This window comes from Hermetia illucens, chromosome 4 (assembly GCF_905115235.1).
Source record: "Hermetia illucens chromosome 4, iHerIll2.2.curated.20191125, whole genome shotgun sequence".
In the NCBI taxonomy this organism is placed as follows: domain Eukaryota; kingdom Metazoa; phylum Arthropoda; class Insecta; order Diptera; family Stratiomyidae; genus Hermetia; species Hermetia illucens.
Window position 1 is genome coordinate 101765127 of NC_051852.1, and position 15292 is coordinate 101780418.

Sequence of the window (15292 nt, forward strand, 5' to 3'; positions counted from 1 at the left end):
AATTGTTCCAGCCATCCGGAAGCGAATTTACACCTGATTCTGTTCTGATCCCTGGACTTGTATCAAGACAACATTTCTGCCAGTGCCTTGCATATTCGATTTAACTTGTCGGTGATGGCATTTAGTTTATTCGTTAACGTATGTCGAATGTCATTAGCTCCAGGTGTGGTTTGCAGTAGATGTCTTTGATGATCCATGTTTTCGATAAGAAATTCTTGATTTTCATCTAATTTGTCGAGATCTGAGTATATCTCGTCATTTACTTCGAAGACTAGATAATATGTTCCTTAAAATTCCACGTCGTACACTACTTTTTTGTTCCCAGAGTGCAACTGCTCCAAGAATATGATTCACTACCTGATAATTTAAGCAGCTTGTCTTTTCATGGTATATCGTAGTGAAGTCGATAACTTTCTTTACGAATGTCAGATGTGTTCTTATATAACTGACTAACTTTAGACGTGTCTGACGAAATTTCCTCAGACACGATGACCAAAGAGTTCAATTTAATATACACCTGACTCGGGATGTTTAATTCTATAGTTGATGTTTAATTGTATTGCAAGTGTTATCCAAGGGAGCAATGCTAGAAAGGCAAAGTCAAGTAAAAAAATAAAATTGTAGTTTGCAGTAAGCTACTGGTCTATCAATTATTTGATCTTAAGTCACTCTCCATCACGAGATGAATGGTTTTCATAGCTAGGCAACTCAGCCGTATTGGTCTTGTGCTTTTTGCCGATACTTCATTTCATATTGATGGGATCGGTATAATCAATGTTAGGTAGAGCGAAATCTTTTTTGCTTATTTAATAATACAATATGTCTAGAAGTTGGCTGGAACAGCCACGAAGATACCCGAAAAGGGGATGAAACAAGAAACATGAAACAAGAAGAAAGAAGAAAGAAGAAAGAAAAAAGAAGAAAGAAGAAAGAAGAAAGAAAAAAGAAGAAAGAAGAAAAAAGAAAGAAGAAAGAAGAAAGAAGAAAGAAAGTGGGCTACATCTTCTGGACACCTGAAATATACAAAACTCCTAAGCAAACCAGCTCTCAAAAAGCGACGTATGGAGATGCGAGTCCAATTTGCTGAAACACACATTCAGCGTAATGAAATATGATCCCACGTAATTATTAGGGACAACTGCAATACAATTTTGCACCTGCAGGATTATTTCGACGGTAGGCTTCGCCCAAGGCCCCATTTCGAATAAAAAATACTTGATGGAACGTCTTCTCGAATAATCTAGAAAACAATTTCAAGTGAGTAACATTTGTCCAACGTTTGGCCAAATCCATGTCACTACCCGATGAAGGATGTATTTGATGTATTAACTAGTTTGCATTAACTCCAATGCAGATTATGCTGCGCAATGGAATCCAATATCCTTGGAGATCGGATGCGTAGCTCGCCCAAGAACTACGTGGCGCAAAACAGAAAAGTTCTAGCCTACCATAAAATTGTGGGGGAAACTGAAGTGCATTGCCAGGAACCGAGAGCGATGAGTTCAGAGAAGTGTTGTTAGTCAGTGTTTCACAAATTAAAGAAACCAGTCTGGAAACCGGAAGCTTAACGCTTCAGGTATAAAAGGTTTTGTGTTTCTCCATGTGAGGAATGATGAGTGCACGACAATTCCATGTGCACATAGTTAAAAATGCCAATGCCCTCTATTTTTTAGAAAGCGAGTTAAATAATTAATTTGGTGGAAAGCCCTGTATTGGCAATAGTCAACCTCCTACGCTTCACACTCGGAGTTTAATATTATTAGCAAATGTGAAGAACTTAACCTACAACACAATTAAAAAGGGCTGGGGAGAAGTAGATTCTTCATGAATGGAATTTTAATATTTCACTCGAATATCAATTATTCTCATTATATTATGACATCAGTATCTTATTTGCATGGTCTAAGATGCAGATAATTCGCATAAGTTTGAGCTGCTACAACTTTACCACTAATCGTCGGATTTTCATGAAACTCGGCAAACGGATGCACGATACTGTTCTCTATACCGGTGAGATTTTGGTACCCCTAGGATGAGCTTACGGGGGGTTTCCAGCCAATTTATAAAAGTTGGTAATATACTATTCGTAAGTTTATTTTAACAAATGTCGGAATGTTACATATTTTGAGGCCTAGATTTCATCTAAGTGAAGCTTCCTGATTTTTTTCGGATTTTTGGGTTGGGTAGCTTCCGAAAATGAGTCCTGTCTCACTTTAAGTGTGTATATTTGGGCTTCTTACTCACGCTAATATCAGTTTTGAAAAATACTAACCGAGACTTTTCTTTTGGTATCCTACACGACTATATCCGGTGAAATTTTTTTTAAATCCCCCCTTTGTATGTATGGAGAGCCTCCCTTTAAACTCCACTCACTGTATGCGTGGGATTTCATAGTTCCCACCTGTCCACCAAATTTCGTTCGGACCGGTTTAGCCGGTTTGCAGAAAAGTGCGTGTGAAAGACAGACAGACAGTGAATCGATTTTAATAAGGTTTTGTTTTACACAAAATCTTAATAAAATGAACTTGCTATTGGGTAAAATTTTTGTTTATATTTCGCAAATACTGTATTTTGGCAACATCTTCCCTTTATCAGATTATTCTAAATTATACACTTGAAATTTTAATTGCTACCTAATTTTAGCTAAGATGGAAGCGAATTTTTGCAAATATAGCGGCCTAGTTGATAATAAGCTTCTCTTTATTGAAACTGGGGATCCAACAATACGGAATGCCTTTATCCATGGAATGATTAGACTAAAAGTAATTTGGCAAAGACTGATATCTTCGCTGAATACCTTAATAATGCCACACAGCACCGCCACTACGATTTCCGTGCAGATAAGCAAGGATATAACCTGATTATGCCACACTACTCTGTATTTACAGTGACAGAAAGACGGTAACCGCTTTCTGCTAAGGCTGATTTCATAAGTTAAGGTTACATTTTGTGATACATACCATCCCAAAGAATGTAGTCATATTTAAGATAAGTTACTTGAGTCAGCTATTTTTTAAACTTTTACCAGTGAATTCCCGACGTCTAAATCGTCGTAAATAATGCAATTGCCACATTCGACACTGATAATGTGGAAATTTTGAAATGCTGATTCAGTGGACGATTTGATATGTCTAGTGTAGAAAGTAGTAGACAGAAAATACAGTCGGAATATAAAGTCAGTTTGAATCGCACTAATTCCTAAATATATATACATATATATATATATATATATATATATATCATTTTTCAATTTTGCGTCGAGCGGTTGCCAGAAGACATCTTTCTCTGTATCGGTTGGGGTTATTTACAAGGCCGACTTTGACAAGGTTCACAACAAGTTCTGGCAGAAGAAGCTTGTAGCTAGCATTCCTTTACTTCTTTAAATGGATAAAAAAATGATGCTGATAAATGATTGATATAAAGAAATCTTCGAAAACGCGTCCCGTTTCTCTTCGTTTCTCTTTGAAATGTAAGGAATACGAATTGTTCTGAAATGAGTTGAATTCAAGTCGCACCAATTTCCTTAAAAGAGCTCCAATTTTTATCGCTTCCAATGGGGCTCATTGATTCAAGTCATAAGTATTACACATTGGGGCATGAACATTTCAATTTAAATAATATGCTGCTGGTATCTCTTTCTTCCGATAGAGCTTAGATAACAAATGTAGAGGCATATTAGTTCAATGTTTCAATTTTTTTTAATATCAATTAAATGTAGATGCGTAGTTTCGTGTAAAACAAAATCTTATTAAAATCGGTTTTTCTGCCTGTCTGTGTGTCCGTCTGTCTGTCATCCTCATTCTTAGTAACGGTCATACCAATTGACACCAAGGTTGATGGAAAGGTGGAAACTGTGAATGGACACACATACAGTGAGTGATATGATTCTATATGTAATTTATGGCGGGTTTAAAATTTTCTTTTTATCACCGAATATAGTCATGTTGGATATCAAACAAAAGGTCACGATTAGTATTTTTCTACCCTTTTCAGTTCTGAGATATAATGCGCAAGGAGGGAGTGTGAGGGCTGAAAATTGGTAATTTATTTCAAGGACCCATTCTCAGAGCCTACTCAACTGAAAAATCTGAAAAAATCATGAAGGTGCCGTTGTACGGTGTCAAGGTTTCGAAATACTCTCCATACCGATATATTTTCAAAGAAAGTTAATAATATTATATTACTACAATTTTTAGTAAGTGACTAGAAAACCTTTTTCAGTTCATCGTAATATAAAGCATTCCTATCAAGTTCGGTGGAAATCGCACTATTATTAATAAAGCTATAATAGGTGAAAGTTATCGTTTCAGTCAAAATTCAAACACTTTGAATGTCAGCATCAGGCGAAAGTGAATATCCTGACATAATATATGTATATACCTTGCGAGGAACAAATGCCCACGGAAATGTTTTTATATAAGGAATATGCAAAACCTTTCATACTTGAAACATCCGGCTTCTGGTTTCCCGACTTGTTTGTTTATCTAAAAATTAGAATATTTTCACTTTTTGGAAATTTGTGCTGACTTCTTGGAATATAGACGATTATAAATAATATTATATAATAGCAGCGTTTCTCAAGCTCCCCTCCAATTACAAGCAGGTGGGACTAATGTACAGGGCCGGGTACGAAGTGAAAATTATGCGAAAAAATCGGGCTCAGGATGAAAATTATGCCGGCTCCATATTTCTTCCATTGAGATTTCTATTCTAGGCCCCGAACAAGTCTCCTCTTTCCACCGACCTCCAGTCAGGTATGCGCATATGTAAAATACGTACATTTCGAAGCACCACCAAAAAATTTCAAAACTTTATCGTTCCCCGTTGTATCATATTTGTTTCAAAGTGAAACAAATTCTTTGGAAGATCCTAGATATAATAATTTCTGAATATTCATCATAGAATAAGTATTTATTGGATCTTAGTTAACTGACCTACCTAGTATTATCTCATATACTAAGCTATACCCTAACGAGATAACAGATAGTAGTATTTACTCAGATGATGTATGAGGATTTTCTCACTTAGACATCACTTGAATATACTCAGCCAACCATTTCAAATAGATTTGTTAACATCCAGGTATGACATCGCTTGCAATCTTTTAATTATTCAGTGATAATAACTATAATCAAATTCACGGTGTTTAAATTATTCAAACAGAGCCGATTGAATAGTTGATTTCTATAGTGCGGTCGTGTTTGGGAAGAATTATTTAAATCGAAGAATATGTTATTGTCAAGCAAGTAGGATGTATCGTGACATTGAAATGAAGATCTTCGCTTGGATCGTTAGATAATACAGAAAAATCTGGCGGTCTGAACATATGTCTAAGACAAGCAGTCACATGGTAGAAAAATTCTAGTTTATCAGCTCTAAACCGTAGGCTGGGGCTAAGTAAAAAGAAATACAAATGAATAATAAATAGTGTTTGCATCATACATAACACACATGATTGCAATAATAAAAGATCAGTATCAAATAGTATTTTAGATATTATTTTGGGCACCAGGTTGAAACGCTTAATACACAGAGTTTCGGATCAATGTAATAAACGTTTGCTGCTTTTGAATTTGTCATTTTGCAAAGTTTTACTTTGCTGAAAAGTTAGATTAGGGAAAAATGGCAGGACACACCACCCACATCCGGTTATTAATAGGGAAATATTTATAGGGAATTTTATCTAAAACCAAGGGAGCCGGCGGTGGTCCCAGAAAACCTCTTACTACTTCTATTTTGTGTTTCTTTATTCTGACTTTGTGACGGTAATAGTTGATACCTTAACCTCGGAGGACATAATAATAATAATAATCGTTGGCGCAACAATCCATATTGGATCAGGGCCTTGAAGTGTGTTAGAGCACTTCATTCAAGACCGTAAAGGTACACTACAGTACACTGTAGGAGGCAATGTGGTCAGCATTGATCTCGTCCGAGATTATTACCCTGATTTGACTCAGGTACTCATTCCCAGCTGAGTCGACCGGTACCCGATGTCAAGTCACGATACAAATCCCACTGCCACGAATGAGATTTGAACCGCGGCCTTCCGTATTATAACCCAGTGTTCTAACCACTGAGCTATTCGGAGGACATCTTCAGCGAAAAAATAACAACGGTTGTCTGCTTATTTTTGTTTTGTTGTTGTTTGTGTAAAACAAAACCTTATATAAATCAATTTATTGTCTGCCTGTCTGCCACAAGCATTTATTTCAGGAACAGTAACTCCTATTGATTAGAAATTAGGTGGGGGGGATTGGCACTGTGGAACTCAGCACATACAGTAATATCGCAGTAGTATTATTCTCCGTTGAGTTTAAGTGGGAGGGGAGGTTGTCATGCATGCAAAAAGGGGACGTCATTTTTTTTTATCGAATGTAGTCATGTGCGATATCAGATAACAAGCCCCGATTAGCACAAAGTCCCACCTCTGATATTTGACACTAAATTGTGGGGCGTGGGGGCTGGAAAGTCATCATTTTTTTCCGGACCCAATCTATCCGGCACTAACCACGTAGCTGTCAATATATGGTTTCTAGATCTCAGGGTACTAGTCAGTATTCCCAGCAATCCTACCTACACATCCCATCCCATCAATTCTATTGATGGGAACTATTGTGTGTTTGCATATATTTTCTCGGTTTTCATATGGCGCGATGATCACAACTTTAAAAACGATCTTTTACTATCTGTTAGCCTCATCGGGTCAAGGATATAAAATTCCTGTTGAGAGAGACTGCTAAGATTAGTGTTACGGAATTAGAGTAAGGCTAGTTGAATGATGGTCTCAATCGAGAATGAACTGCGATGTTTTAAACATGCAAGATAAAATTCATTTAAGGCATTATTCACTTATGAATTTGATCTCGGACATAGGCTGATTGCCGAAATTGTGTGTACAATTTACGACGACAGCAGGACTTCAATCTCGTAAGCTCTTATTGTGTTTCGTCGGATATTGAAAAGATTATCCTCTGGGAACTGTTACCACACCACCAAACCCTCACAGTGGAAGTAGTCTGTGCCTAGCTAGAGTGGCCTGAAGTGATGTTACAGAAAAAACGTCCATTCCTAATGAATATAGTCATATTTCACTAGAACAACGCCAGGATACTGTTACATTGATTCAGAGAAAAATTGCGAAGTTAGTTTGACAACTGTTGGATTTCAACTTGCTCTGCTCATGGGTCAATTATTTCAATGGAAAGAACTTTTTAACGAAGACGACTTAAAAACTGAACTCACTGATTTTTTTCTCATCCAAATTATCTGAATTTTACAATTCAGAGTTTCCTCCCAGCTTTCCGTCACAGCCATCGATACTCGCCCTCCAATTCTGAAGGAGTTAACGGCGCCTCAGTATGGCCCAACTGATCTCTCTAGCCTCTAGCCCTTAGTCATCGAGCGGCAACAACAGCAGAAAGGTTGTTCCCTCCGATAGTTAACCTACATTGATGCTGATATCACCAATCGTATGGCTTGCAGGCGAAGAAATGCAGAGAGCCTTGCCCTTTCGACAGCAGCACCCAGTGAAACTAACTAAGCCGCCTTCAACTCAGATAGTATTCAATCGTAGCACCCGTATGAAGTTCTTGATCGACTCTTATTTTTCACGCAGGCAACGCTTCGAGGATCGTCACGTACAATACACACATGATGACGCTGAATTTGGGTCTGCAATACCCGTACTGCTGACAGTTCACCGTCGCAAACGTTCGATTAGTGATCATCAGCATTGACATCTTAGTTCAGTACGTCCTTCATATCGACATCCGAAGTTAGAAACTACCGGATTCATTAACTGGGTTTACCACGTAAGTGGAAGCTATTGCTTTTAACAGCGCTTCTATAATTCGGCGGTTGTTGCATATTTTCGGAGAACTCGGGCGTCATCTGGCTCTCCCAGAAGAGTTCGAAGACGTCTCTGCCCTTCTCAGAACAAAGGCATCTCAAGTGAATCACAAGATCCACAAAACCAGCCTATCGGTCTTCGAGCAACCACGCATGATTATCGAAATTCGTTTTGAATCCGTTAAAAAACAATTTTGTGATTTACAGGATAATATAATAATAAAATAATAATCATCAGTTATCAGTCTCCACATCTACACCATTTCCTTCGGAGGGGTAGTAGCTGTTCTGAACTCTCTGCTCCGAAAAAAATTGCCTATACTGTTGTGTTCCATTAATTTCCCTTATAATCTTTCTTTATTATGCGCGTATATAATTTGTTATGGTGTGAAATCTATTTTTGAGAAGAGACCTTTATATAGCATATTGAAAGAATTAATTCAATTAGTGGAAAATTCGAATTAAAACATTTGGTCATCGAACACAATATAAAAAGGCCAGCACTTGGCGAACATAATTTAATTATTGCCAGAACATTCTAAAAAGCGCAAAATTATTTAATTCCACACCTTCCCATCCACGGGCGAAGTCAAAAGATGTGCGTCTAATATCATACCAAATTGATTTCCTTATATAAAAGAGATTTTGGAAAATACAGTAAACCTGTTATTGCTTTACTTAAAAACCCTCAAAGCACCAGAATTTTACTACAAACGCTTTTACGCCAACCACAAATCAAAAGCAGAAATGTAAATTATCAGCTTTAACCCCAATAGTATTTTCCAATCAACTTGTTTTTTCTCAGAAAGAGTCATCGTATCTGCATCGACATCTGACCTCGAAATGATTCCACGTCTTACAAAACAATACGTAATCCATCGAGAATCTAAGTAGCCAATTTGATATCGAGATCAAGAAATTTAGATCAGTAAACCGCGCATTACCATAGACATCGGCGGTGATGGTATCACGCAGGCCTTAGTGCTCGAAATATCAATGAAGCGGACATTATTTACTTAATCCGTAGCTCGCAGCACATTTTGGAAAATTTCTGTCAAAATCCAATAAAATTCTCAAATTTACTCATGTGAATTCCCATGACAAACATGTCAAATTCAATGAATGGCATCCAACGCAAATTAGGTGAAATCACTTCTACAAAATAAGAATAAAGCCATACGCAGCTGCATTAAGTATTTAGGAAGAAACCTAGAATTAAGAGCCATTGATCCGCCTCCAAAACAAGTTTTAATTTGATCTACTGAATCACCTTAAACTGTAGTAACAGCATTCACTAGTGGTTTGAAAACCGAACCCATGTCGGTGAACCTTCCAAATTTGGATGCTAACATAAGAGCAGACGAAGAGAAGTTCAAACAACTAAAAGCAGAAATCTTCGTTGAGAATGGAATATTTTTAAAACATTCTTGAATAGGGTCCAAAAAATATTGATGCTCAACCTTCGATTTACGTAATAAGATGTTTATCTTAAATGGAAGCTGCGAATACATGTCAATATTTTTTTTGAAAAAATTAAAAATTCAATTTCCAAAGCCGGAAGAGAAGAACGGATCAATCACGTTTTGCATATCATTTTAAGAGTTTCTGTATCATTTTGTATACATCAGATCAAAGCTCACTAAACTTGGTTTTATTTTCTTAGGATCACAAGCTCCTGATTCCTAAAGTTCGTCTAAAAAAGATACTTTACATATTGAGAAATAATTGGAAAATGAGCATTCACTTACTGAATAATTTATCTAATTTCCAGAAGTCGATCTAAAATCTCTGTCACTTAGGGAATGTGCTTGCGAAATTTCACTTTTCTGCAAATTGCAAAATTTAAATCTATATCACATCCAAGTTCACTTTTGTACTTCCAGCAATTTCTCACACAACACTGTCACACAGGATTTCTGGACGATACTTCAAAATTTTTGACCAGCACGGGTCATGAGGCGATACACACTACAACCGATCTAGTATATTCTGAACCTGCCAAAATTTCCGACAGTCTATTTTCTGACTGTTTTTTGACTATCTAAGTATCTACACGAGACCATGGATTGGCACAAGTAACGCCTGACTGACGTTAACAAGTTGTGGTGCTGATTGCGAAGCGTTTTACTGGTCGTCACTTGTACGACCCCAAGATAATCCAAAAGTGACGAAGATAACAAACCATGGAATGGAGTTTCGACGATTGGAATACTACACGCCACGCCACACTGCGCTATTTGCACTGTGCTCGCATAAGAGCGCGAAAAGCGTGCCGGAACCGGTCTTATCACTTGGGTAGATAAACTAGAGAGTGTGAACACATGAAACAGTGTCGGCAGCACTGGCAAGGGTGTAGGTCTGCAATGAAGGTTGGGGGTGGTTTTCTTTCGCTTAAGGGTACCTTGGGCGAACAAAAAATCCAAAGTAGATAAATCAGGCATTGTTTCAAAAATAGATTCTAACACCGAATATAGATTTTTCGACGTCATGTTCGTTTCTCATGATCAGTACTTGACGACAATTTACCGGGACAGAGACAATGGTGCATGCATACCACGCGCCAGACGTGAATCATTGACTTCATAATGGAAAATTGGAAATATGAGTTAAATTTCGATTGTCGTGATGTAATTCAAGAACAGGTGATTTTCAGATAAGCTGCCAACTAGATAAGTAGACTCTGTCTAGAGTGTTTCTAGGCGGAGTCTTAGAAAACAAGGGGCGGTGGTTAGATTAAGGTAATAGCCGTTTACTAAAGACTGTGAAAACGGAAATTAAAATCGATTCATGCAAAAAACGTCTTAAGTAGGACACTGTGTGAAACTTTGAGGTGTACAGTTTTTGTGACCATCCACTTGAAATCAATGACCACTTGGAAACTCATCAAACTTTTGAAGCGAACACAAAAAAGCCCCGGAAGAACTCAAATCAGGAAAACATCACGTTGCTTTTGAATTTTTTACGCTTAATGAAGGGAACTATAAGAAAAAAATTCTCTTCAATATGTTATGATGCTGGGAATATTAAGCGAGCTGAGAAAATAGTCAGCCTGAGAAACAGCTAGGCGTCCTAGAGAGTAACTAGGCGTCCTAAAGCAGAAAATCAATATAAAAGGTTACATTTATTTTCATTGATTGAGAGAGTTCTGAGTTCGCATCTAACCTCTCCTTTTCAGCAAGATTCGCAAGTTTAAAAATTTCATATACAGGCTGTTCCAGGGTAGAAGTTACTTACTAGGCGCTGTTGCTCTCTTTTTTAATTAGCAAATACGGGGGAAGCTTAGAGAAAATCCAGGTTTGGGGTTGAAATTATGCCAGGTATACTATCATTCCTTTAGCTTCAGCTATTTAACTGTGAACTTTTATCTTAAACTCTAGGTGAAACTTTGGACCCAGACAGAATCATATAATTATACAATAAGTCGTGGTGAGCTGAAGCGCATTGCTAGAAACCGAGAGGGGTGATAGACTATTCAAGTATAAACAATGCATGCCTACCACTTACGGACACGTTAGCTTATCTTTGTCGTAGATGAAACCATTCTCAAAATACTTACTGGGATGGTCACTTCCCAGTTATTTAAGAACCTAAAAGTTTACTCAACATTCCAATATTCGTCGATTTTGAGATAAAGTGACTGAAATGGGTACCAAAAAGTCTGCCGATTTTTGCAAAAGAGGTTTCGGTAACTGTCTGTTATCTTCGGATAAATACTTTTCTTATGAAAAAGAAGGATTGTTTCTGCTGCAGTGTAGTAGTAACGAAAATCTTTTAATTATTCAGTTTGCAGAAGAATCTCAATATATCTGTGTTCTGGGTCTAAATAAGGGAATCATTTCTTATTCGTTATGCTTTTTGTTCTTGAGTATACAATCGACATAAGGCATACTTTGTACATTTTGAAGTCTCCGCCGAATTGGAATTCGATTGAGGGTTTTCGATCTTAATCGGAAACCAAACAATAACAAAGTACTAAACATGAATAGGACCTAAAAAAGCAGAGATGGGAACGACTTCTTGCTCTTCAAAGTAGACTTCTAAGGGCAAATATAAATGGTAAGTGAAAAACTCTGTTTAACTATGAGATGGGAAGCAGAAGCTGTCGTTAAAAAAATGAGTCACTCCATATACCGATATTACGAAAAAGTTTGCAGGTAGACGTAAGTCTTTCCTATGATGGATGCTTGACTTCTCATCTACGATGATGAGCAGCTAAAGAGCTGGAAGGTGGTCTTCACCACGATTTTGAATCGTAGAACAGCCAGTTAAATTTCTACTCTCGTGGATGATATGGCAAGTCACTTTAACATGCGGATAAGGACTACTCCTCCAAACAGAAGCGAAATTATCATTGAGATCAACGCACTCAAACGCAGTAATGCCGTCAGTCTTGGCGTGTAGCTCCTGCAATTTCTGTTGTTACTTCCAATAATTTGTAAACGCTGGGAATCTGACATCCGAGTGATGGAAGGGGATCATCGTTAAGATTCCGAATGCGATAATTGGAGGGCTATTTGCGTAGTGTCCGGATAGCTGAGTGGTTAGAGCGCAAGGCTGTCGTACGGAAGGTCGCGGTTCAAATCTCGCTGGTGGCAGTGGAATTTGTATCGTGATTTGACGTCGGACACCAGTCGACTCAGCTGTGAATGAGTACCTGAGTCAAATCAGGGTAATAATCTCGGGCGAGCGCAATGCTGACCACATTGCCTCAGAGTGTACCGTTACGGTCTTGAATGAAGTGCTCTAACACACTTCAAGGCCCTGATCCAACATGGATTGTTGCGCCAACGATTATTATTATTATTATTTGCGTATATCTTGAAACGCGTCCAGCTGCACCTCGAAAACGTGATCAACCGTAAGCAGGCTGGATTCCGCACTGGATCCTTTTGTATTGACCACCTCAACACGCTGTGGATCATCATGGAGTAGTGTACGGAGTTTAAGTCTTCCCTCCATCTGCTGCCATCGATTTTTAGAAATTCTTCGATAGCACGAATATGGCGTGTATATGGAATACTCTATGCAGGAGGGGCATCCCAGAGGAATTAATAGCTACATATTATCAGAATGACATTTTACGGCGCAAAATGTCACACCCTGCATCGATGTAAGATCTCAGAGCACTTTGAAGTACAAATCGGAGTCTGCCAGAGTTGCATCCTGCCACTGATACTTTTTCTTCTCATTGTCGGTGATGTTCTTCTCTGCTATCTTGGCAGGGAGTTATGGGGCTTGCCAAATGACTCAATATTTAGAAAAGGAAGCAAGCAAACCTTCGCTGTTTTGTTCAAAAATGCAACTGCACGTTAACATTATGTTGAACCATCAGTGTTCTCTCTGTGTTACTATATGGGAGTAGTACATGGGAAGTGACCATCACTGTTGTTCAAAAGCTTCAATGGAAACGTCTATCTCGGGAGTGCCTATGAGGGGATAACCTCAGAACTACGTACGGTAGAACAGTGCAGGGGGGGGGGGGGGGGGGGGGAGTGCGGAGTTGAAGTACATTACCGGTGTGGTTGACTCGTTATGTCCCATATAAAGGACTAGGAGAACCATATATATCTATGATTTTTACATTACGAAAATTATCATAAAGAAGGTTGAGTTTTGATTAACCATTAGTTTGGAGGAGAGGGATTTATTATCGTGACTTGATGTCAGATATCAGTCGACACAGCTGTGAATAAAAAATACCTGGGTCAAATCAGGGTAATAATCTCGGGCGAGCGCATGCCTGACTACGTTACTTCCTACAGTGTACTGTATTGTACCGTTACGGGTACCCTGATTCCGTACGGATTATTGTACTGTATACTCGCTTAGCTGTTACCGATCGCTATAAGCGCAATCTTACTGGATCTTCAATAATAAATGTACTATCAAGTCAAGTTCTTGAATGCATTCCAAAAAATCGTCACAAAAAAAAAGTTATACAAAAATTTGGACGGGAAACCATGATCGAGAACAAAGATGGTGTCCTAAAGCTTCTATAATGCAAAATAATTCATAGATGAAATTTTATAGTGAAGTCTTTGCTACGATAAAAGTAGACGTTGCACCACATAAGACTGACAGAAGCAGTGTTGCTAGCCATTAGATTCTGTGATGAAGAATATTAAAGTTAAGCTATTGTACTTACCAATAAACTATTGAAATGGGAGGAGTACTTTATCGAATTTCACGAGGAAGGTGTATTCTTCCTAGACAAAATGGTTAATTGACGTAACACCTTGATGTCTTCTACACTTCCTAGTAATAATCGGACCAAATTGCACATTGGTCCTTTTAGCAGAGGTTTTGATGTGTTTGAAGCGTTCATTCTACAGGGTGTCCCCTTTATGATGGTAAAATTTAGGAATATTACATATTAAATGCGAGAAAACGTGGTCCTGATCTAGAGCAAATTCACTTAAATATGGAAGTTCTAGTGTTTTGGCGCATTAATTTCACATTGTTTGCCTTGAAAACTACCATATTTAGAAAGAATGACTAACGGTTTCGTCCAGGGCAGATATAACTCATCAGATGCTGCCTCGCCTCTGCCCTGGGACCAAACCATTCCATATTTAATAGAAAGAATGACTAACGGTTTCGTCCAGGGCAGATGTAACTCATCAGACGCTGCCTCACTTCTGCCCTGGGAGCAGTGTGACCGAAAGTGGCAACAGATGGATAGTACTAGTGGTTTTAAGTTGGATATAAATTGCACCCTTGTCGTGTTTGCGACTATATAAAAAGAAGCGATTTCTATCTCTGTTCGTCATCACATGGAAACAAGTATTTAATTCAGATAGATAAAAGAGGTATTATTCAATGCAGTTACACTTAGCTCGCAAAAGGCTTAAAGTTCTTCGCCTGAAGTTATCCACACTGGGATTCTAGTTCTAGGTAATATTGTATTTTCTCGTTTTTGTTAAATTCACATTGGTTGGGGAATAGAAATTTGATTTGATGTTTGCCCTCCTTAGTTTTTGTAGGATCACTGTCGTTTACGCTAACCTGTCATAAGTATTCAGTGTTCGCGAATTGCCTAAGATAATAATGAAAACTATTAGACAATTTTAAGCGTATGTGCTCGAAAGTTATCCTCGATTAGCCTTTATGGCAGTTGAAGTCTTTTGTAGGCAAATAGGAAAGCATGCTTTCTCTGATTCACTTTCGATCTCCTTTGCGCTACTAGTTAACGATGAATGTTCATTGTTCTTCGTTTGACAAACGGATGACTGTGCTGTATGGATCCCTTTGCTGAAACGGCCTGACAAGAGCGCGTGGTCGCCATCGGTGGTTATGGCAAATTTCAAAATCAAATTTCCATAACCCCGAGTGACGATCGAGTGGAAAACGACCACTGCAGAATGTTTGGCGTTAGAAATTATGGACAATCTCATATCTGGCTCCATTATGTAGTTCCAGCAGAAACTAGTTTAATTTCCAA

The 15292-nt window shown here is 38.1% G+C and overlaps 1 protein-coding gene across 4 annotated transcripts in view; it reads right to left on the bottom strand.

Moving 5' to 3' along the window:
- Positions 1-15292, bottom strand: part of LOC119653660 (aquaporin AQPAn.G-like) — a 232047-nt gene that overhangs the window by 56022 nt on the left and 160733 nt on the right. The window contains exon 1 of one of the 4 annotated variants that reach the window (XM_038058489.1): positions 9600-10052. The exons of the other annotated variants lie outside the window; for them this stretch is intronic. The gene's annotated coding sequence lies outside the window, so the exon portion shown is untranslated. Of the gene's footprint in view, positions 1-9599; positions 10053-15292 lie in introns of those variants that run through there. 4 annotated transcript variants of the gene reach the window in all.